The sequence below is a fragment of the Aquarana catesbeiana genome, linkage group LG04, assembly GCF_042186555.1.
Source record: "Aquarana catesbeiana isolate 2022-GZ linkage group LG04, ASM4218655v1, whole genome shotgun sequence".
Lineage (NCBI taxonomy): Eukaryota > Metazoa > Chordata > Amphibia > Anura > Ranidae > Aquarana > Aquarana catesbeiana.
Window position 1 is genome coordinate 37560823 of NC_133327.1, and position 23981 is coordinate 37584803.

The 23981-nt window shown below is 45.2% G+C and overlaps 15 non-coding genes across 15 annotated transcripts; all 15 read right to left on the reverse strand.

Annotated features, from left to right (window-relative positions):
• Positions 1-215: 215 nt before the first annotated feature.
• On the reverse strand, positions 216-287 carry TRNAQ-UUG (transfer RNA glutamine (anticodon UUG)). Its single transcript has one exon. It is a non-coding gene; the product is annotated as a tRNA-Gln (tRNA).
• Positions 288-1409: 1122 nt separating this feature from the next.
• Positions 1410-1481, reverse strand: TRNAQ-UUG (transfer RNA glutamine (anticodon UUG)). The gene has a single exon. It is a non-coding gene; the product is annotated as a tRNA-Gln (tRNA).
• Positions 1482-2603: 1122 nt separating this feature from the next.
• Positions 2604-2675, reverse strand: TRNAQ-UUG (transfer RNA glutamine (anticodon UUG)). The gene has a single exon. It is a non-coding gene; the product is annotated as a tRNA-Gln (tRNA).
• A 1122-nt stretch (positions 2676-3797) lies between these two features.
• TRNAQ-UUG (transfer RNA glutamine (anticodon UUG)) lies at positions 3798-3869 on the reverse strand. The gene has a single exon. It is a non-coding gene; the product is annotated as a tRNA-Gln (tRNA).
• A 1122-nt stretch (positions 3870-4991) lies between these two features.
• Positions 4992-5063, reverse strand: TRNAQ-UUG (transfer RNA glutamine (anticodon UUG)). Its single transcript has one exon. It is a non-coding gene; the product is annotated as a tRNA-Gln (tRNA).
• A 1122-nt stretch (positions 5064-6185) lies between these two features.
• On the reverse strand, positions 6186-6257 carry TRNAQ-UUG (transfer RNA glutamine (anticodon UUG)). Its single transcript has one exon. It is a non-coding gene; the product is annotated as a tRNA-Gln (tRNA).
• A 3391-nt stretch (positions 6258-9648) lies between these two features.
• On the reverse strand, positions 9649-9720 carry TRNAQ-UUG (transfer RNA glutamine (anticodon UUG)). The gene has a single exon. It is a non-coding gene; the product is annotated as a tRNA-Gln (tRNA).
• Positions 9721-11590: 1870 nt separating this feature from the next.
• TRNAQ-UUG (transfer RNA glutamine (anticodon UUG)) lies at positions 11591-11662 on the reverse strand. Its single transcript has one exon. It is a non-coding gene; the product is annotated as a tRNA-Gln (tRNA).
• A 1122-nt stretch (positions 11663-12784) lies between these two features.
• TRNAQ-UUG (transfer RNA glutamine (anticodon UUG)) lies at positions 12785-12856 on the reverse strand. Its single transcript has one exon. It is a non-coding gene; the product is annotated as a tRNA-Gln (tRNA).
• Positions 12857-13978: 1122 nt separating this feature from the next.
• On the reverse strand, positions 13979-14050 carry TRNAQ-UUG (transfer RNA glutamine (anticodon UUG)). The gene has a single exon. It is a non-coding gene; the product is annotated as a tRNA-Gln (tRNA).
• A 1122-nt stretch (positions 14051-15172) lies between these two features.
• On the reverse strand, positions 15173-15244 carry TRNAQ-UUG (transfer RNA glutamine (anticodon UUG)). The gene has a single exon. It is a non-coding gene; the product is annotated as a tRNA-Gln (tRNA).
• Positions 15245-16366: 1122 nt separating this feature from the next.
• TRNAQ-UUG (transfer RNA glutamine (anticodon UUG)) lies at positions 16367-16438 on the reverse strand. Its single transcript has one exon. It is a non-coding gene; the product is annotated as a tRNA-Gln (tRNA).
• Positions 16439-18754: 2316 nt separating this feature from the next.
• Positions 18755-18826, reverse strand: TRNAQ-UUG (transfer RNA glutamine (anticodon UUG)). The gene has a single exon. It is a non-coding gene; the product is annotated as a tRNA-Gln (tRNA).
• Positions 18827-22218: 3392 nt separating this feature from the next.
• Positions 22219-22290, reverse strand: TRNAQ-UUG (transfer RNA glutamine (anticodon UUG)). Its single transcript has one exon. It is a non-coding gene; the product is annotated as a tRNA-Gln (tRNA).
• A 1122-nt stretch (positions 22291-23412) lies between these two features.
• Positions 23413-23484, reverse strand: TRNAQ-UUG (transfer RNA glutamine (anticodon UUG)). The gene has a single exon. It is a non-coding gene; the product is annotated as a tRNA-Gln (tRNA).
• Between the last annotated feature and the right edge of the window lie 497 nt (positions 23485-23981).

Here is a 23981-nt window from a genome sequence, read left to right on the forward strand (position 1 = left end):
CATCCACAACCAGCCATGTTAGCAGCCACTTCTGCTATCACTGGCCTTTGTGGCTGTGAGACACAAATTCATATTCTAAGAAGAAATCTACACTGGCCACGCTCACTATATCCACAACCAGCCACATTAGCAGCAGCTTCTGCTATCACTGGCCTTTGTGACCGTAAGACACAAATTCATATTCCAAGAAGAAATCTACACTGCGCCTCCAAAGTAGGTCCCACCGAGATTCGAACTCAGATCGCTGGATTCAAATTCCAGAGTGCTAACCATTACACCATGGAACCCTTGAGCAATCTCGTACGCTCTCCATTTTGTTGTATACATATGTCCAGAGGTTAAGCCCCCTTCCCCTTTAACCCTATTAAATGTGAATCTTAATAGAACTTACCCTGAGACCAACTCCAGAACATGTTGCATACCAAGGGGAAAGAAAGGGTCAAAAAGACCTCTCCAAGGCAAAATTAATATATCTGCTGCAGGTTAGGCTGGTGGTGGGCTTTAGGAGAGAACAAATGATCTGAGAAGAGCACACTGGGCTCGCTGGTCTATGCCTTTCAAACTGCGTGCCCACAGATGTATTCTTTGCAGGACAAGAGTGCAGGAACTGTTTATGATGGAGGAAGTCCAGAGATGGTGCAAGCAGAATTGGAGTTTCAGGAGTGAGTAATTGGAGAACAGAAAATCAAGGTCTTTGGGGCCAAAATGGGATGCTGGCAATCACTGTGGAGGAGTAGAGATGAGGCCTGTTGAGAACTTTGAACATGGGAGAAACTGGGAGAAATAGATACACCAGTGTTAAATTCCACAGGTGTTCTGAAGCATCCATGTCCTCTGAACTTGAAAACTTGTCTTTGGACAGAAAACTTTGACAAAGATGGTGTTGGGTGGGGTGGTCATAAGATGAATTTCCCTAATTGTCATGTACTGCTAAATTTGAGCAACGAGGAGAACTTAGCCCCTCCCTCCTGCTCCTGGTAAAAGTACTTAGGGTTGCAGATATACTCTTTAAATACAGCTCTCTGCGTCATCATTTTGCCTTGGCAATCGGCTGACCACGCAAACTACATCCACAAACAGCAAGTTAGCAGCTTCTGCTATCACTGGCCTTTGTGGCCATAAGACACAAATTCATATTCCAAGAAGAAATCTATGCTGAGCCTCCAAAGAAGGTCATGCTGACCACGCTCAATACATCCACAACCAGCCATGTTAGCAGCCACTTCTGCTATCACTGGCCTTTGTGGCTGTGAGACACAAATTCATATTCCAAGAAGAAATCTACACTGGCCACGCTCACTATATCCACAACCAGCCACGTTAGCAGCAGCTTCTGCTATCACTGGCCTTTGTGACCGTAAGACACAAATTCATATTCCAAGAAGAAATCTACACTGCGCCTCCAAAGTAGGTCCCACCGAGATTTGAACTCGGATCGCTGGATTCAAAGTCCAGAGTGCTATCCATTACACCATGGAACCCTTGAGCAATCTCATACGCTCTCCATTTTGTTGTATACATATGTCCGGAGGTTAAGCCCCCTTCCCCTTTAACCCTATTAAATTGGAATCTTAATAGAACTTACCCTGAGACCAACTCCAGAACATGTTGCATACCAAGGGGAAAGAAAGGGTCAAAAAGACCTCTCCAAGGCAAAATTAATGTATCTGCTGCAGGTTAGGCTGGTGGTGGGCTTTAGGAGAGAACAAATGATCTGAGAAGAGCACACTGGGCTCGCTGGCCTATGTCTTTCAAACTGCGTGCCCACAGATGTATTCTTTGCAGGACAAGAGTGCAGGAACTGTTTATGATGGAGGAAGTCCAGAGATGGTGCAAACAGAATTGGAGTTTCAGGAGTGAGTAATGGGAGAACAGGAAATCAAGGTCTTTGGGGCCAAAATGGGATGCTGGCAATCACTGTGGAGGAGTAGAGATGAGGCCTGTTGAGAACTTTGAACATGGGAGAAACTGGGAGAAATAGATACACCAGTGTTAAATTCCACAGGTGTTCTGAAGCATCCATGTCCTCTGAACTTGAAAACTTGTCTTTGGACAGAAAACTTTGACAAAGATGGTGTTGGGTGGGGTGGTCATAAGATGAATTTCCCTAATTGTCATGTACTGCTAAATTTGAGCAACGAGGACAACTTAGCCCCTCCCTCCTGCTCCTGGTAAAAGTACTTAGGGTTGCAGATATACTCTTTAAATACAGCTCTCTGCGTCATCATTTTGCCTTGGCAATCGGCTGACCACACAAACTACATCCACAAACAGCAAGTTAGCAGCTTCTGCTATCACTGGCCTTTGTGGCCATAAGACACAAATTCATATTCCAAGAAGAAATCTATGCTGAGCCTCCAAAGAAGGTGACGCTGACCACGCTCAATACATCCACAACCAGCCATGTTAGCAGCCACTTCTGCTATCACTGGCCTTTGTGGCTGTGAGACACAAATTCATATTCCAAGAAGAAATCTACACTGGCCACGCTCACTATATCCACAACCAGCCACGTTAGCAGCAGCTTCTGCTATCACTGGCCTTTGTGACCGTAAGACACAAATTCATATTCCAAGAAGAAATCTACACTGCGCCTCCAAAATAGGTCCCACCGAGATTCGAACTCGGATCGCTGGATTCAAAGTCCAGAGTGCTAACCATTACACCATGGAACCCTTGAGCAATCTCACACACTCTCCATTTTGTTGTATACATATGTCCGGAGGTTAAGCCCCCTTCCCCTTTAACCCTATTAAATTTGAATCTTAATAGAACTTACCCTGAGACCAACTCCAGAACATGTTGCATACCAAGGGGAAAGAAAGGGTCAAAAAGACCTCTCCAAGGCAAAATTAATGTATCTGCTGCAGGTTAGGCTGGTGGTGGGCTTTAGGAGAGAACAAATGATCTGAGAAGAGCACACTGGGCTCGCTGGCCTATGCCTTTCAAACTGCGTGCCCACAGATGTATTCTTTGCAGGACAAGAGTGCAGGAACTGTTTATGATGGAGGAAGTCCAGAGATGGTGCAAGCAGAATTGGAGTTTCAGGAGTGAGTAATGGGAGAACAGGAAATCAAGGTCTTTGGGGCCAAAATGTGATGCTGGCAATCACTGTGGAGGAGTAGAGATGAGGCCTGTTGAGAACTTTGAACATGGGAGAAACTGGGAGAAATAGATACACCAGTGTTAAATTCCACAGGTGTTCTGAAGCATCCATGTCCTCTGAACTTGAAAACTTGTCTTTGGACAGAAAACTTTGACAAAGATGGTGTTGGGTGGGGTGGTCATAAGATGAATTTCCCTAATTGTCATGTACTGCTAAATTTGAGCAACGAGGAGAACTTAGCTTCTCCCTCCTGCTCCTGGTAAAAGTACTTAGGGTTGCAGATATACTCTTTAAATACAGCTCTCTGCGTCATCATTTTGCCTTGGCAATCGGCTGACCACGCAAACTACATCCACAAACAGCAAGTTAGCAGCTTCTGCTATCACTGGCCTTTGTGGCCATAAGACACAAATTCATATTCCAAGAAGAAATCTACGCTGAGCCTCCAAAGAAGGTCACGCTGACCACGCTCAATACATCCACAACCAGCCATGTTAGCAGCCTTTTCTGCTATCACTGGCCTTTGTGGCCGTAAGACACAAATTCATATTCCAAGAAGAAATCTACACTGGCCACGCTCACTATATCCACAACCAGCCACGTTAGCAGCAGCTTCTGCTATCACTGGCCTTTGTGACCGTAAGACACAAATTCATATTCCAAGAAGAAATCTACACTGCGCCTCCAAAGTAGGTCCCACCGAGATTCGAACTCGGATCGCTGGATTCAAAGTCCAGAGTGCTAACCATTACACCATGGAACCCTTGAGCAATCTCATACGCTCTCCATTTTGTTGCATACATATGTCCGGAGGTTAAGCCCCCTTCCCCTTTAACCCTATTAAATTTGAATCTTAATAGAACTTACCCTGAGACGAACTCCAGAACATGTTGCATACCAAGGGGAAAGAAAGGGTCAAAAAGACCTCTCCAAGGCAAAATTAATGTATCTGCTGCAGGTTAGGCTGGTGGTGGGCTTTAGGAGAGAACAAATGATCTGAGAAGAGCACACTGGGCTCGCTGGCCTATGCCTTTCAAACTGCGTGCCCACAGATGTATTCTCTGCAGGACAAGAGTGCAGGAACTGTTTATGATGGAGGAAGTCCAGAGATGGTGCAAGCAGAATTGGAGTTTCAGGAGTGAGTAATTGGAGAACAGGAAATCAAGGTCTTTGGGGCCAAAATGGGATGCTGGCAATCACTGTGGAGGAGTAGAGATGAGGCCTGTTCAGAACTTTGAAGATGGGAGAAACTGGGAGAAATAGATACACCAGTGTTAAATTCCACAGGTGTTCTGAAGCATCCATGTCCTCTGAACTTGAAAACTTGTCTTTGGACAGAAAACTTTGACAAAGATGGTGTTGAGTGGGGTGGTCATAAGATGAATTTCCCTAATTGTCATGTACTGCTAAATTTGAGTAACGAGGACAACTTAGCCCCTCCCTCCTGCTCCTGGTAAAAGTACTTAGGGTTGCAGATATATTCTTTAAATACAGCTCTCTGCGTCATCATTTTGCCTTGGCAATCGGCTGACCACGCAAACTACATCCACAAACAGCAAGTTAGCAGCTTCTGCTATCACTGGCCTTTGTGGCCATAAGACACAAATTCATATTCCAAGAAGAAATCTACGCTGAGCCTCCAAAGAAGGTCACGCTGACCACGCTCAATACATCCACAACCAGCCATGTTAGCAGCCACTTCTGCTATCACTGGCCTTTGTGGCCGTGAGACACAAATTCACATTCTAAGAAGAAATCTACACTGGCCACGCTCACTATATCCACAACCAGCCACGTTAGCAGCAGCTTCTGCTATCACTGGCCTTTGTGACCGTAAGACACAAATTCATATTCCAAGAAGAAATCTACACTGCGCCTCCAAAGTAGGTCCCACCGAGATTCGAACTCGGATCGCTGGATTCAAAGTCCAGAGTGCTAACCATTACACCATGGAACCCTTGAGCAATCTCATACACTCTCCATTTTGTTGCATACATATGTCCGGAGGTTAAGCCCCCTTCCCCTTTAACCCTATTAAATTTGAATCTTAATAGAACTTACCCTGAGACGAACTCCAGAACATGTTGCATACCAAGGGGAAAGAAAGGGTCAAAAAGACCTCTCCAAGGCAAAATTAATGTATCTGCTGCAGGTTAGGCTGGTGGTGGGCTTTAGGAGAGAACAAATGATCTGAGAAGAGCACACTGGGCTCGCTGGCCTATGCCTTTCAAACTGCGTGCCCACAGATGTATTCTCTGCAGGACAAGAGTGCAGGAACTGTTTATGATGGAGGAAGTCCAGAGATGGTGCAAGCAGAATTGGAGTTTCAGGAGTGAGTAATTGGAGAACAGGAAATCAAGGTCTTTGGGGCCAAAATGGGATGCTGGCAATCACTGTGGAGGAGTAGAGATGAGGCCTGTTCAGAACTTTGAAGATGGGAGAAACTGGGAGAAATAGATACACCAGTGTTAAATTCCACAGGTGTTCTGAAGCATCCATGTCCTCTGAACTTGAAAACTTGTCTTTGGACAGAAAACTTTGACAAAGATGGTGTTGAGTGGGGTGGTCATAAGATGAATTTTCCTAATTGTCATGTACTGCTAAATTTGAGCAACGAGGACAACTTAGCCCCTCCCTCCTGCTCCTGGTAAAAGTACTTAGGGTTGCAGATATATTCTTTAAATACAGCTCTCTGCGTCATCATTTTGCCTTGGCAATCGGCTGACCACGCAAACTACATCCACAAACAGCAAGTTAGCAGCTTCTGCTATCACTGGCCTTTGTGGCCATAAGACACAAATTCATATTCCAAGAAGAAATCTACGCTGAGCCTCCAAAGAAGGTCACGCTGACCACGCTCAATACATCCACAACCAGCCATGTTAGCAGGCACTTCTGCTATCACTGGCCTTTGTGGCTGTGAGACACAAATTCATATTCCAAGAAGAAATCTACACTGGCCACGCTCACTATATCCACAACCAGCCACGTTAGCAGCAGCTTCTGCTATCACTGGCCTTTGTGACCGTAAGACACAAATTCATATTCCAAGAAGAAATCTACACTGCGCCTTCAACGTAGGTCCCACCGAGATTCGAACTCAGATCGCTGGATTCAAAGTCCAGAGGGCTAACCATTACACCATGGAACCCTTGAGCAATCTCTTACGCTCTCCATTTTGTTGTATACATATGTCCGGAGGTTAAGCCCCCTTCCCCTTTAACCCTATTAAATTTGAATCTTAATAGAACTTACCCTGAGACCAACTCCAGAACATGTTGCATACCAAGGGGAAAGAAAGGGTCAAAAAGAGCTCTCCAAGGCAAAATTAATGTATCTGCTGCAGGTTAGGCTAGTGGTGGGCTTTAGGAGAGAACAAATGATCTGTGAAGAGCACACTGGGCTCGCTGGCCTATGCCTTTCAAACTGCGTGCCCACAGATGTATTCTTTGCAGGACAAGAGTGCAGGAACTGTTTATGATGGAGGAGGTCCAGAGATGGTGCAAGCAGAATTGGAGTTTCAGGAGTGAGTAATTGGAGAACAGGAAATCAAGGTCTTTGGGGCCAAAATGGGATGCTGGCAATCACCGTGGAGGAGTAGAGATGAGGCCTGTTGAGAACTTTGAAGATGGGAGAAACTGGAAGAAATAGATACACCAGTGTTAAATTCCACAGGTGTTCTGAAGCATCCATGTCCTCTGAACTTGAAAACTTGTCTTTGGACAGAAAACTTTGACAAAGATGGTGTTGGGTGGGGTGGTCATAAGATGAATTTCCCTAATTGTCATGTACTGCTAAATTTGAGCAACGAGGACAACTTAGCCCCTCCCTCCTGCTCCTGGTAAAAGTACTTAGGGTTGCAGATATACTCTTGAAATACAGCTCTCTGTGTCATCATTTTGCCTTGGCAATCGGCAGACCACGCAAACTACATCCACAAACAGCAAGTTAACAGCTTCTGCTATCACTGGCCTTTGTGGCCATAAGACACAAATTCATATTCCAAGAAGAAATCTACGCTGAGCCTCCAAAGAAGGTCACGCTGACCACGCTCAATACATCCACAACCAGCCATGTTAGCAGCCACTTCTGCTATCACTGGCCTTTGTGACCGTAAGACACAAATTCATATTCCAAGAAGAAATCTACACTGCGCCTTCAAAGTAGGTCCCACCGAGATTCAAACTCAGATGGCTGGATTCAAAGTCCAGAGGGCTAACCATTACACCATGGAACCCTTGAGCAATCTCATATGCTCTCCATTTTGTTGTATACATATGTCCGGAGGTTAAGCCCCCTTCCCCTTTAACCCTATTAAATTTGAATCTTAATAGAACTTACCCTGAGACCAACTCCAGAACATGTTGCATACCAAGGGGAAAGAAAGGGTCAAAAAGACCTCTCCAAGGCAAAATTAATGTATCTGCTGCAGGTTAGGCTAGTGGTGGGTTTTAGGAGAGAACAAATGATCTGTGAAGAGCACACTGGGCTCGCTGGCCTATGCCTTTCAAACTGCGTGCCCACAGATGTATTATTTGCAGGACAAGAGTGCAGGAACTGTTTATGATGGAGGAGGTCCAGAGATGGTGCAAGCAGAATTGGAGTTTCAGGAGTGAGTAATGGGAGAACAGGAAATCAAGGTCTTTGGGGCCAAAATGGGATGCTGGCAATCACTGTGGAGGAGTAGAGATGAGGCCTGTTGAGAACTTTGAAGATGGGAGAAATAGATACACCAGTGTTAAATTCCACAGGTGTTCTGAAGCATCCATGTCCTCTGAACTTGAAAACTTGTCTATGGACGGAAAACTTTGACAAAGATGGTGTTGGGTGGGGTGGTCATAAGATGAATTTCCCTAATTGTCATGTACTGCTAATTTTGAGCAACGAGGACAACTTAGCCCCTCCCTCCTGCTAGTGGTAAAAGTACTTAGGGTTGCAGATATACTCTTTAAATACAGCTCTCTGCGTCATCATTTTGCCTTGGCAATCGGCTGACCACGCAAACTACATCCACAAACAGCAAGTTAGCAGCTTCTGCTATCACTGGCCTTTGTGGCCATAAGACACAAATTCATATTCCAAGAAGAAATCTACGCTGAGCCTCCAAAGAAGGTCACGCTGACCACGCTCAATACATCCACAACCAGCCATGTTAGCAGCCACTTCTGCTATCACTGGCCTTTGTGGCTGTGAGACACAAATTCATATTCCAAGAAGAAATCTACACTGGCCACGCTCACTATATCCACAACCAGCCACGTTAGCAGCAGCTTCTGCTATCACTGGCCTTTGTGACTGTAAGACACAAATTCATATTCCAAGAAGAAATCTACACTGCGCCTCCAAAGTAGGTCCCAACGAGATTCAAACTAGGATCGCTGGATTCAAAGTCCAGAGTGCTAACCATTACACCATGGAACCCTTGAGCCATCTCATATGCTCTCCATTTTGTTGTATACATATGTCCGGAGGTTAAGCCCCCTTCCCCTTTAACCCTATTAAATTTGAATCTTAATAGAACTTACCCTGAGACCAACTCCAGAACATGTTGCATACCAAGGGGAAAGAAAGGGTCAAAAAGACCTCTCCAAGGCAAAATTAATGTATCTGCTGCAGGTTAGGCTGGTGGTGGGCTTTAGGAGAGAACAAATGATCTGAGAAGAGCACACTGGGCTCGCTGGCCTATGCCTTTCAAACTGCGTGCCCACAGATGTATTCTTTGTAGGACAAGAGTGCAGGAACTGTTTATGATGGAGGAAGTCCAGAGATGGTGCAAGCAGAATTGGAGTTTCAGGAGTGAGTAATGGGAGAACAGGAAATCAAGGTCTTTGGGGCCAAAATGGGATGCTGGCAATCACTGTGGAGGAGTAGAGATGAAGCATGTTGAGAACTTTGAAGATGGGAGAAACTGGGAGAAATAGATACACCAGTGTTAAATTCCACAGGTGTTCTGAAGCATCCATGTCCTCTGAACTTGAAAACTTGTCTTTGGACAGAAAACTTTGACAAAGATGGTGTTGGGTGAGGTGGTCATAAGATGAATTTCCCTAATTGTCATGTACTGCTAAATTTGAGCAACGAGGACAACTTAGCCCCTCCCTCCTGCTCCTGGTAAAAGTACTTAGGGTTGCAGATATACTCTTTAAATACAGCTCTCTGCATCATCATTTTGCCTTGGCAATCGGCAGACCACGCAAACTACATCCACAAACAGCAAGTTAGCAGCTTCTGCTATCACTGGCCTTTGTGGCCATAAGACACAAATTCATATTCCAAGAAGAAATCTACGCTGAGCCTCCAAAGAAGGTCACGCTGACCACGCTCAATACATCCACAACCATCCATGTTAGCAGCCACTTATGCTATCACTGGCCTTTGTGGCTGTGAGACACAAATTCATATTCCAAGAAAAATCTACACTGGCCAAGCTCACTATATCCACAACCAGCCACGTTAGCAGCAGCTTCTGCTATCACTGGCCTTTGTGACCGTAAGACACAAATTCATATTCCAAGAAGAAATCTACACTGCGCCTCCAAAGTAGGTCCCACCGAGATTCGAACTCGGATCGCTGGATTCAAAGTCCAGAGTGCTAACCATTACACCATGGAACCCTTGAGCAATCTCATACGCTCTCCATTTTGTTGTATACATATGTCCGGAGGTTAAGCCCCCTTCCCCTTTAACCCTATTAAATTTGAATCTTAATAGAACTTACCCTGAGACCAACTCCAGAACATGTTGCATACCAAGGAGAAAGAAAGGGTCAAAAAGACCTCTCCAAGGCAAAATTAATGTATCTGCTGCAGGTTAGGCTGGTGGTGGGCTTTAGAAGAGAACAAATGATCTGAGAAGAGCACACTGGGCTCGCTGGCCTATACCTTTCAAACTGCGTGCCCACAGATGTATTCTTTGCAGGACAAGAGTGCAGGAACTGTTTATGATGGAGGAAGTCCAGAGATGGTGCAAGCAGAATTGGAGTTTCAGGAGTGAGTATTGGGAGAACAGAAAATCAAGGTCTTTGGGGCCAAAATGGGATGCTGGCAATCACTGTGGAGGAGTAGAGATGAGGCCTGTTGAGAACTTTGAAGATGGGAGAAACTGGGAGAAATAGATACACCAGTGTTAAATTCCACAGGTGTTCTGAAGCATCCATGTCCTCTGAACTTGAAAACTTGTCTTTGGACAGAAAACTTTGACAAAGATGGTGTTGGGTGGGGTGGTCATCAGATGAATTTCCCTAATTGTCATGTACTGCTAAATTTGAGCAACGAGGACAACTTAGCTACTCGCTCCTGGTAAAAGTACTTAGGGTTGCAGATATACTCTTTAAATACAGCTCTCTGTGTCATCATTTTGCCTTGGCAATTGGCTGACCACGCAAACTACATCCACAAACAGCCACGTTAACAGCTTCTGCTATCAATGGCCTTTGTGGCCATAAGACACAAATTCATATTCCAAGAAGAAATCTACGCTGAGCCTCCAAAGAAGGTCATGCTGGCCACGCTCAATACATCCACAACCAGCCATGTTAGCAGCCTTTTCTGCTATCACTGGCCTTTGTGGCCGTAAGACACAAATTCATATTCCAAGAAGAAATCTACACTGGCCACGCTCACGATATCCACAACCAGCCACGTTAGCAGCAGCTTCTGTTATCACTGGCCTTTGTGGCCGTAAGACACAAATTCATATTCTAAGAAGAAATCTACACTGATCCTCCAAAGCAGGTCCCACTGAGATTCAAACTCGGAGCGCTGAATTCAAAGCCCAGAGTGCTAACCATTACACCATGGAACCCTTGAGCAAGCTCATATGCTCTCCATTTTGTTGTATACATATTTCCGGAGGTTAAGCCCCCTTCCCCTTTAACCCTATTAAATTTGAATCTTAATAGAACTTACCCTGAGACCAACTCCAAAAACTTGTCTTTTGACAGAAAACTTTGACAAAGATGGTGTTGAGTGGGGTGGTCATAACATGAATTTCCCTAATTGTCATGTACTGCTAAATTTGAGCAACGAGGAAAACTTAGCTCCTCGCTCCTGGTAAAAGTACTTAGGGTTGCAGATATACTCATTAAATACAGCTCTCTGTGTCATCATTTTGCCTTGGCAATCGGCTGACCACGCAAACTACATCCACAAACAGCCACGTTAACAGCTTCTGCTATCACTGGCCTTTGTGGCCATAAGACACAAATTCATATTCCAAGAAGAAATCTACGCTGAGCCTCCAAAGAAGGTCACGCTGGCCACGCTCAATACATCCACAACCAGCCATGTTAGCATCCTTTTCTGCTATCACTGGCCTTTGTGGCCGTAAGACACAAATTCATATTCTAAGAAGAAATCTACACTGGCCACGCTCACTATATCCACAACCAGCCACATTAGCAGCAGCTTCTGCTATCACTGGCCTTTGTGACCGTAAGACACAAATTCATATTCCAAGAAGAAATCTACACTGCGCCTCCAAAGTAGGTCCCACCGAGATTCGAACTCGGATCGCTGAATTCAAAGTCCAGAGTGCTAACCATTACACCATGGAACCCTTGAGCAATCTCATACGCTCTCCATTTTGTTGTATACATATGTCCGGAGGTTAAGCCCCCTTCCCCTTTAACCCTATTAAATTTGAATCTTAATAGAACTTACCCTGAGACCAACTCCAGAACATGTTGCATACCAAGGGGAAAGAAAGGGTCAAAAAGACCTCTCCAAGGCAAAATTAATATATCTGCTGCAGGTTAGGCTGGTGGTGGGCTTTAGGAGAGAACAAATGATCTGAGAAGAACACACTGGGCTCGCTGGTCTATGCCTTTCAAACTGCGTGCCCACAGATGTATTCTTTGCAGGACAAGAGTGCAGGAACTGTTTATGATGGAGGAAGTCCAGAGATGGTGCAAGCAGAATTGGAGTTTCAGGAGTGAGTAATTGGAGAACAGGAAATCAAGGTCTTTGGGGCCAAAATGGGATGCTGGCAATCACTGTGGAGGAGTAGAGATGAGGCCTGTTGAGAACTTTGAAGATGGGAGAAACTGGGAGAAATAGATATACCAGTGTTAAATTCCACAGGTGTTCTGAAGCATCCATGTCCTCTGAACTTGAAAACTTGTCTTTGGACAGAAAACTTTGACAAAGATGGTGTTGGGTGGGGTGGTCATAAGATGAATTTCCCTAATTGTCATGTACTGCTAAATTTGAACAACGAGGACAACTTAGCCCCTCCTTCCTGCTCCTGGTAAAAGTACTTAGGGTTGCAGATATACTCTTTAAATACAGCTCTCTGCGTCATCATTTTGCCTTGGCAATCGGCAGACCACGCAAACTACATCCACAAACAGCAAGTTAGCAGCTTCTGCTATCACTGGCCTTTGTGGCCATAAGACACAAATTCATATTCCAAGAAGAAATCTACGCTGAGCCTCCAAAAAAGGTCACGCTGACCATGCTCAATACATCCACAACCAGCCATGTTAGGAGCCACTTCTGCTATCACTGGCCTTTGTGGCTGTGAGACACAAATTCATATTCTAAGAAGAAATCTACACTGGCCACGCTCACTATATCCACAACCAGCCACATTAGCAGCAGCTTCTGCTATCACTGGCCTTTGTGACCGTAAGACACAAATTCATATTCCAAGAAGAAATCTACACTGCGCCTCCAAAGTAGGTCCCACCGAGATTCGAACTCAGATCGCTGGATTCAAAGTCCAGAGTGCTAACCATTACACCATGGAACCCTTGAGCAATCTTGTACGCTCTCCATTTTGTTGTATACATATGTCCAGAGGTTAAGCCCCCTTCCCCTTTAACCCTATTAAATTTGAATCTTAATAGAACTTACCCTGAGACCAACTCCAGAACATGTTGCATACCAAGGGGAAAGAAAGGGTCAAAAAGACCTCTCCAAGGCAAAATTAATATATCTGCTGCAGGTTAGGCTGGTGGTGGGCTTTAGGAGAGAACAAATGATCTGAGAAGAGCACACTGGGCTCGCTGGTCTATGCCTTTCAAACTGCGTGCCCACAGATGTATTCTTTGCAGGACAAGAGTGCAGGAACTGTTTATGATGGAGGAAGTCCAGAGATGGTGCAAGCAGAATTGGAGTTTCAGGAGTGAGTAATTGGAGAACAGAAAATCAAGGTCTTTGGGGCCAAAATGGGATGCTGGCAATCACTGTGGAGGAGTAGAGATGAGGCCTGTTGAGAACTTTGAAGATGGGAGAAACTGGGAGAAATAGATACACCAGTTTTAAATTCCACAGGTGTTCTGAAGCATCCATGTCCTCTGAACTTGAAAACTTGTCTTTGGACAGAAAACTTTGACAAAGATGGTGTTGGGTGGGGTGGTCATAAGATGAATTTCCCTAATTGTCATGTACTGCTAAATTTGAGCAACGAGGAGAACTTAGCCCCTCCCTCCTGCTCCTGGTAAAAGTACTTAGGGTTGCAGATATACTCTTTAAATACAGCTCTCTGCGTCATCATTTTGCCTTGGCAATCGGCTGACCACGCAAACTACATCCACAAACAGCAAGTTAGCAGCTTCTGCTATCACTGGCCTTTGTGGCCATAAGACACAAATTCATATTCCAAGAAGAAATCTATGCTGAGCCTCCAAAGAAGGTCATGCTGACCACGCTCAATACATCCACAACCAGCCATGTTAGCAGCCACTTCTGCTATCACTGGCCTTTGTGGCTGTGAGACACAAATTCATATTCCAAGAAGAAATCTACACTGGCCACGCTCACTATATCCACAACCAGCCACGTTAGCAGCAGCTTCTGCTATCACTGGCCTTTGTGACCGTAAGACACAAATTCATATTCCAAGAAGAAATCTACACTGCGCCTCCAAAGTAGGTCCCACCGAGATTTGAACTCGGATCGCTGGATTCAAAGTCCAGAGTGCTAACCATTACACCATGGAACCCTTGAGCAATCTCATACGCTCTCCATTTTGTTGTATACATATGTCCGGAGGTTAAGCCCCCTTCCCCTTTAACCCTATTAAATTTGAATCTTAATAGAACTTACCCTGAGACCAACTCCAGAACATGTTGCATACCAAGGGGAAAGAAAGGGTCAAAAAGACCTCTCCAAGGCAAAATTAATGTATCTGCTGCAGGTTAGGCTGGTGGTGGGCTTTAGGAGAGAACAAATGATCTGAGAAGAGCACACTGGGCTCGCTGGCCTATGCCTTTCAAACTGCGTGCCCACAGATGTATTCTTTGCAGGACAAGAGTGTAGGAACTGTTTATGATGGAGGAAGTCCAGAGATGGTGCAAGCAGAATTGGAGTTTCAGGAGTGAGTAATGGGAGAACAGGAAATCAAGGTCTTTGGGGCCAAAATGGGATGCTGGCAATCACTGTGGAGGAGTAGAGATGAGGCCTGTTGAGAACTTTGAACATGGGAGAAACTGGGAGAAATAGATACACCAGTGTTAAATTCCACAGGTGTTCTGAAGCATCCATGTCCTCTGAACTTGAAAACTTGTCTTTGGACAGAAAACTTTGACAAAGATGGTGTTGGGTGGGGTGGTCATAAGATGAATTTCCCTAATTGTCATGTACTGCTAAATTTGAGCAACGAGGAGAACTTAGCCCCTCCCTCCTGCTCCTGGTAAAAGTACTTAGGGTTGCAGATATACTCTTTAAATACAGCTCTCTGCGTCATCATTTTGCCTTGGCAATCGGCTGACCACGCAAACTACATCCACAAACAGCAAGTTAGCAGCTTCTGCTATCACTGGCCTTTGTGGCCATAAAACACAAATTCATATTCCAAGAAGAAATCTACGCTGAGCCTCCAAAGAAGGTCACGCTGACTACGCTCAATACATCCACAACCAGCCATGTTAGCAGCCTTTTCTGCTATCACTGGCCTTTGTGGCCGTAAGACACAAATTCATATTCCAAGAAGAAATCTACACTGGCCACGCTCACTATATCCACAACCAGCCACGTTAGCAGCAGCTTCTGCTATCACTGGCCTTTGTGACCGTAAGACACAAATTCATATTCCAAGAAGAAATCTACACTGCGCCTCCAAAGTAGGTCCCACCGAGATTCGAACTCGGATCGCTGGATTCAAAGTCCAGAGTGCTAACCATTACACCATGGAACCCTTGAGCAATCTCATACGCTCTCCATTTTGTTGCATACATATGTCCGGAGGTTAAGCCCCCTTCCCCTTTAACCCTATTAAATTTGAATCTTAATAGAACTTACCCTGAGACGAACTCCAGAACATGTTGCATACCAAGGGGAAAGAAAGGGTCAAAAAGACCTCTCCAAGGCAAAATTAATGTATCTGCTGCAGGTTAGGCTGGTGGTGGGCTTTAGGAGAGAACAAATGATCTGAGAAGAGCACACTGGGCTCGCTGGCCTATGCCTTTCAAACTGCGTGCCCACAGATGTATTCTCTGCAGGACAAGAGTGCAGGAACTGTTTATGATGGAGGAAGTCCAGAGATGGTGCAAGCAGAATTGGAGTTTCAGGAGTGAGTAATGGGAGAACAGGAAATCAAGGTCTTTGGGGCCAAAATGGGATGCTGGCAATCACTGTGGAGGAGTAGAGATGAGGCCTGTTCAGAACTTTGAAGATGGGAGAAGCTGGGAGAAATAGATACACCAGTGTTAAATTCCACAGGTGTTCTGAAGCATCCATGTCCTCTGAACTTGAAAACTTGTCTTTGGACAGAAAACTTTGACAAAGATGGTGTTGAGTGGGGTGGTCATAAGATGTATTTCCCTAATTGTCATGTACTGCTAAATTTGAGCAACGAGGACAACTTAGCCCCTCCCTCCTGCTCCTGGTAAAAGTACTTAGGGTTGCAGATATATTCTTTAAATACAGCTCTCTGCGTCATCATTTTGCCTTGGCAATCGGCTGACCACGCAAACTACATCCACAAACAGCAAGTTAGCAGCTTCTGCTATCACTGGCCTTTGTGGCCATAAGACACAAATTCATATTCCAAGAAGAAATCTACGCTGAGCCTCCAAAGAAGGTCACGCTGACCACGCTCAATACATCCACAACCAGCCATGTTAGCAGCCACTTCTGCTATCACTGGCCTTTGTGGCCGTGAGACACAAATTCACATTCTAAGAAGAAATCTACACTGGCCACGCTCACTATATCCACAACCAGCCACGTTGGCAGCAGCTTCTGCTATCACTGGCCTTTGTGACCGTAAGACACAAATTCATATTCCAAGAAGAAATCTACACTGCGCCTCCAAAGTAGGTCCCACCGAGATTCGAACTCGGATCGCTGGATTCAAAGTCCAGAGTGCTAACCATTACACCATGGAACCCTTGAGCAATCTCATACGCTCTCCATTTTGTTGCATACATATGTCCGGAGGTTAAGCCCCCTTCCCCTTTAACCCTATTAAATTTGAATCTTAATAGAACTTACCCTGAGACGAACGCCAGAACATGTTGCATACCAAGGGGAAAGAAAGGGTCAAAAAGACCTCTCCAAGGCAAAATTAATGTATCTGCTGCAGGTTAGGCTGGTGGTGGGCTTTAGGAGAGAACAAATGATCTGAGAAGAGCACACTGGGCTCGCTGGCCTATGCCTTTCAAACTGCGTGCCCACAGATGTATTCTCTGCAGGACAAGAGTGCAGGAACTGTTTATGATGGAGGAAGTCCAGAGATGGTGCAAGCAGAATTGGAGTTTCAGGAGTGAGTAATTGGAGAACAGGAAATCAAGGTCTTTGGGGCCAAAATGGGATGCTGGCAATCACTGTGGAGGAGTAGAGATGAGGCCTGTTCAGAACTTTGAAGATGGGAGAAACTGGGAGAAATAGATACACCAGTGTTAAATTCCACAGGTGTTCTGAAGCATCCATGTCCTCTGAACTTGAAAACTTGTCTTTGGACAGAAAACTTTGACAAAGATGGTGTTGAGTGGGGTGGTCATAAGATGAATTTTCCTAATTGTCATGTACTGCTAAATTTGAGCAACGAGGACAACTTAGCCCCTCCCTCCTGCTCCTGGTAAAAGTACTTAGGGTTGCAGATATATTCTTTAAATACAGCTCTCTGCGTCATCATTTTGCCTTGGCAATCGGCTGACCACGCAAACTACATCCACAAACAGCAAGTTAGCAGCTTCTGCTATCACTGGCCTTTGTGGCCATAAGACACAAATTCATATTCCAAGAAGAAATCTACGCTGAGCCTCCAAAGAAGGTCACGCTGACCACGCTCAATACATCCACAACCAGCCATGTTAGCAGGCACTTCTGCTATCACTGGCCTTTGTGGCTGTGAGACACAAATTCATATTCCAAGAAGAAATCTACACTGGCCACGCTCACTATATCCACAACCAGCCACGTTAGCAGCAGCTTCTGCTATCACTGGCCTTTGTGACCGTAAGACACAAATTCATATTCCAAGAAGAAATCTACACTGCGCCTTCAACGTAGGTCCTACCGAGATTCGAACTCAGATCGCTGGATTCAAAGTCCAGAGGGCTAACCATTACACCATGGAACCCTTGAGCAATCTCTTACGCTCTCCATTTTGTTGTATACATATGTCCGGAGGTTAAGCCCCCTTCCCCTTTAACCCTATTAAATTTGAATCTTAATAGAACTTACCCTGAGACCAACTCCAGAACATGTTGCATACCAAGGGGAAAGAAAGGGTCAAAAAGAGCTCTCCAAGGCAAAATTAATGTATCTGCTGCAGGTTAGGCTAGTGGTGGGCTTTAGGAGAGAACAAATGATCTGTGAAGAGCACACTGGGCTCGCTGGCCTATGCCTTTCAAACTGCGTGCCCACAGATGTATTCTCTGCAGGACAAGAGTGCAGGAACTGTTTATGATGGAGGAAGTCCAGAGATGGTGCAAGCAGAATTGGAGTTTCAGGAGTGAGTAATTGGAGAACAGGAAATCAAGGTCTTTGGGGCCAAAATGGGATGCTGGCAATCACTGTGGAGGAGTAGAGATGAGGCCTGTTCAGAACTTTGAAGATGGGAGAAACTGGGAGAAATAGATACACCAGTGTTAAATTCCACAGGTGTTCTGAAGCATCCATGTCCTCTGAACTTGAAAACTTGTCTTTGGACAGAAAACTTTGACAAAGATGGTGTTGAGTGGGGTGGTCATAAGATGAATTTTCCTAATTGTCATGTACTGCTAAATTTGAGCAACGAGGACAACTTAGCCCCTCCCTCCTGCTCCTGGTAAAAGTACTTAGGGTTGCAGATATATTCTTTAAATACAGCTCTCTGCGTCATCATTTTGCCTTGGCAATCGGCTGACCACGCAAACTACATCCACAAACAGCAAGTTAGCAGCTTCTGCTATCACTGGCCTTTGTGGCCATAAGACACAAATTCATATTCCAAGAAGAAATCTACGCTGAGCCTCCAAAGAAGGTCACGCTGACCACGCTCAATACATCCACAACCAGCCATGTTAGCAGGCACTTCTGCTATCACTGGCCTTTGTGGCTGTGAGACACAAATTCATATTCCAAGAAGAAATCTACACTGGCCACGCTCACTATATCCACAACCAGCCACGTTAGCAGCAGCTTCTGCTATCACTGGCCTTTGTGACCGTAAGACACAAATTCATATTCCAAGAAGAAATCTACACTGCGCCTTCAACGTAGGTCCCACCGAGATTCGAACTCAGATCGCTGGATTCAAAGTCCAGAGGGCTAACCATTACACCATGGAACCCTTGAGCAATCTCTTACGCTCTCCATTTTGTTGTATACATATGTCCGGAGGTTAAGCCCCCTTCCCCTTTAACCCTATTAAATTTGAATCTTAATAGAACTTACCCTGAGACCAACTCCAGAACATGTTGCATACCAAGGGGAAAGAAAGGGTCAAAAAGAGCTCTCCAAGGCAAAATTAATGTATCTGCTGCAGGTTAGGCTAGTGGTGGGCTTTAGGAGAGAACAAATGATCTGTGAAGAGCACACTGGGCTCGCTGGCCTATGCCTTTCAAACTGCGTGCCCACAGATGTATTCTTTGCAGGACAAGAGTGCAGGAACTGTTTATGATGGAGGAGGTCCAGAGATGGTGCAAGCAGAATTGGAGTTTCAGGAGTGAGTAATTGGAGAACAGGAAATCAAGGTCTTTGGGGCCAAAATGGGATGCTGGCAATCACCGTGGAGGAGTAGAGATGGGGCCTGTTGAGAACTTTGAAGATGGGAGAAACTGGAAGAAATAGATACACCAGTGTTAAATTCCACAGGTGTTCTGAAGCATCCATGTCCTCTGAACTTGAAAACTTGTCTTTGGACAGAAAACTTTGACAAAGATGGTGTTGGGTGGGGTGGTCATAAGATGAATTTCCCTAATTGTCATGTACTGCTAAATTTGAGCAACGAGGACAACTTAGCCCCTCCCTCCTGCTCCTGGTAAAAGTACTTAGGGTTGCAGATATACTCTTTAAATACAGCTCTCTGCATCATCATTTTGCCTTGGCAATCGGCAGACCACGCAAACTACATCCACAAACAGCAAGTTAACAGCTTCTGCTATCACTGGCCTTTGTGGCCATAAGACACAAATTCATATTCCAAGAAGAAATCTACGCTGAGCCTCCAAAGAAGGTCACGCTGACCACGCTCAATACATCCACAACCAGCCATGTTAGCAGCCACTTCTGCTATCACTGGCCTTTGTGACCGTAAGACACAAATTCATATTCCAAGAAGAAATCTACACTGCGCCTTCAAAGTAGGTCCCACCGAGATTCGAACTCAGATGGCTGGATTCAAAGTCCAGAGGGCTAACCATTACACCATGGAACCCTTGAGCAATCTCATATGCTCTCCATTTTGTTGTATACATATGTCCGGAGGTTAAGCCCCCTTCCCCTTTAACCCTATTAAATTTGAATCTTAATAGAACTTACCCTGAGACCAACTCCAGAACATGTTGCATACCAAGGGGAAAGAAAGGGTCAAAAAGACCTCTCCAAGGCAAAATTAATGTATCTGCTGCAGGTTAGGCTAGTGGTGGGTTTTAGGAGAGAACAAATGATCTGTGAAGAGCCCACTGGGCTCGCTGGCCTATGCCTTTCAAACTGCGTGCCCACAGATGTATTATTTGCAGGACAAGAGTGCAGGAACTGTTTATGATGGAGGAGGTCCAGAGATGGTGCAAGCAGAATTGGAGTTTCAGGAGTGAGTAATGGGAGAACAGGAAATCAAGGTCTTTGGGGCCAAAATGGGATGCTGGCAATCAGTGTAGAGGAGTAGAGATGAGGCCTGTTGAGAACTTTGAAGATGGGAGAAATAGATACACCAGTGTTAAATTCCACAGGTGTTCTGAAGCATCCATGTCCTCTGAACTTGAAAACTTGTCTATGGACAGAAAACTTTGACAAAGATGGTGTTGGGTGGGGTGGTCATAAGATGAATTTCCCTAATTGTCATGTACTGCTAATTTTGAGCAACGAGGACAACTTAGCCCCTCCCTCCTGCTAGTGGTAAAAGTACTTAGGGTTGCAGATATACTCTTTAAATACAGCTCTCTGCGTCATCATTTTGCCTTGGCAATCGGCTGACCACGCAAACTACATCCACAAACAGCAAGTTAGCAGCTTCTGCTATCACTGGCCTTTGTGGCCATAAGACACAAATTCATATTCCAAGAAGAAATCTACGCTGAGCCTCCAAAGAAGGTCACGCTGACCACGCTCAATACATCCACAACCAGCCATGTTAGCAGCCACTTCTGCTATCACTGGCCTTTGTGGCTGTGAGACACAAATTCATATTCCAAGAAGAAATCTACACTGGCCACGCTCACTATATCCACAACCAGCCACGTTAGCAGCAGCTTCTGCTATCACTGGCCTTTGTGACTGTAAGACACAAATTCATATTCCAAGAAGAAATCTACACTGCGCCTCCAAAGTAGGTCCCAACGAGATTCGAACTAGGATCGCTGGATTCAAAGTCCAGAGTGCTAACCATTACACCATGGAACCCTTGAGCCATCTCATATGCTCTCCATTTTGTTGTATACATATGTCCGGAGGTTAAACTCCCTTCCCCTTTAACCCTATTAAATTTGAATCTTAATAGAACTTACCCTGAGACCAACTCCAGAACATGTTGCATACCAAGGGGAAAGAAAGGGTCAAAAAGACCTCTCCAAGGCAAAATTAATGTATCTGCTGCAGGTTAGGCTGGTGGTGGGCTTTAGGAGAGAACAAATGATCTGAGAAGAGCACACTGGGCTCGCTGGCCTATGCCTTTCAAACTGCGTGCCCACAGATGTATTCTTTGTAGGACAAGAGTGCAGGAACTGTTTATGATGGAGGAAGTCCAGAGATGGTGCAAGCAGAATTGGAGTTTCAGGAGTGAGTAATGGGAGAACAGGAAATCAAGGTCTTTGGGGCCAAAATGGGATGCTGGCAATCACTATGGAGGAGTAGAGATGAGGCCTGTTGAGAACTTTGAAGATGGGAGAAACTGGGAGAAATAGATACACCAGTGTTAAATTCCACAGGTGTTCTGAAGCATCCATGTCCTCTGAACTTGAAAACTTGTCTTTGGACAGAAAACTTTGACAAAGATGGTGTTGGGTGGGGTGGTCATAAGATGAATTTCCCTAATTGTCATGTACTGCTAAATTTGAGCAACGAGGACAACTTAGCCCCTCCCTCCTGCTCCTGGTAAAAGTACTTAGGGTTGTAGATATACTCTTTAAATACAGCTCTCTGCGTCATCATTTTGCCTTGCCAATCAGCTGACCACGCAAACTACATCCACAAACAGCAAGTTAGCAGCTTCTGCTATCACTGGCCTTTGTGGCCATAAGACACAAATTCATATTCCAAGAAGAAATCTACGCTGAGCCTCCAAAGAAGGTCACGCTGACCACGCTCAATACATCCACAACCAGCCATGTTAGCAGCCACTTCTGCTATCACTGGCCTTTGTGGCTGTGAGACACAAATTCATATTCTAAGAAGAAATCTACACTGGCCACGCTCACTATATCCACAACCAGCCACGTTAGCAGCAGCTTCTGCTATCACTGGCCTTTGTGACCGTAAGACACAAATTCATATTCCAAGAAGAAATCTACACTGCGCCTCCAAAGTAGGTCCCACCGAGATTCGAACTCGGATCGCTGGATTCAAAGTCCAGAGTGCTAACCATTACACCATGGAACCCTTGAGCCATCTCATACGCTCTCCATTTTGTTGTATACATATGTCCGGAGGTTAAGCCCCCTTCCCCTTTAACCCTATTAAATTTGAATCTTAATAGAACTTACCCTGAGACCAACTCCAGAACATGTTGCATACCAAGGGGAAAGAAAGGGTCAAAAAGACCTCTCCAAGGCAAAATTAATGTATCTGCTGCAGGTTAGGCTGGTGGTGGGCTTTAGGAGAGAACAAATGATCTGAGAAGAGCACACTGGGCTCGCTGGCCTATGCCTTTCAAACTGCGTGCCCACAGATGTATTCTTTGCAGGACAAGAGTGCAGGAACTGTTTATGATGGAGGAAGTCCAGAGATGGTGCAAGCAGAATTGGAGTTTCAGGAGTGAGTAATGGGAGAACAGGAAATCAAGGTCTTTGGGGCCAAAATGGGATGCTGGCAATCACTGTGGAGGAGTAGAGATGAGGCCTGTTGAGAACTTTGAACATGGGAGAAACTGGGAGAAATAGATACACCAGTGTTAAATTCCACAGGTGTTCTGAAGCATCCATGTCCTCTGAACTTGAAAACTTGTCTTTGGACAGAAAACTTTGACAAAGATGGTGTTGGGTGGGGTGGTCATAAGATGAATTTCCCTAATTGTCATGTACTGCTAAATTTGAGCAACGAGGACAACTTAGCCCCTCCCTCCTGCTCCTGGTAAAAGTACTTAGGGTTGCAGATATACTCTTTAAATACAGCTCTCTGCGTCATCATTTTGCCTTGGCAATCGGCTGACTACGCAAACTACATCCACAAACAGCAAGTTAGCAGCTTCTGCTATCACTGGCCTTTGTGGCCATAAGACACAAATTCATATTCCAAGAAGAAATCTACGCTGAGCCTCCAAAGAAGGTCACGCTGACCACGCTCAATACATCCACAACCAGCCATGTTAGCAGCCACTTCTGCTATCACTGGCCTTTGTGGCTGTGAGACACAAATTCATATTCTAAGAAGAAATCTACACTGGCCACGCTCACTATATCCACAACCAGCCACGTTAGCAGCAGCTTCTGCTATCACTGGCCTTTGTGACCGTAAGACACAAATTCATATTCCAAGAAGAAATCTACACTGCGCCTCCAAAGTAGGTCCCACCGAGATTCGAACTCGGATCGCTGGATTCAAAGTCCAGAGTGCTAACCATTACACCATGGAACCCTTGAGCCATCTCATACGCTCTCCATTTTGTTGTATACATATGTCCGGAGGTTAAGCCCCCTTCCCCTTTAACCCTATTAAATTTGAATCTTAATAGAACTTACCCTGAGACCAACTCCAGAACATGTTGCATACCAAGGGGAAAGAAAGGGTCAAAAAGACCTCTCCAAGGCAAAATTAATGTATCTGCTGCAGGTTAGGCTGGTGGTGGGCTTTAGGAGAGAACAAATGATCTGAGAAGAGCACACTGGGCTCGCTGGCCTATGCCTTTCAAACTGCGTGCCCACAGATGTATTCTTTGCAGGACAAGAGTGCAGGAACTGTTTATGATGGAGGAAGTCCAGAGATGGTGCAAGCAGAATTGGAGTTTCAGAAGTGAGTAATGGGAGAACAGGAAATCAAGGTCTTTGGGGCCAAAATGGGATGCTGGCAATCACTGTGGAGGAGTAGAGATGAGGCCTGTTGAGAACTTTGAACATGGGAGAAACTGGGAGAAA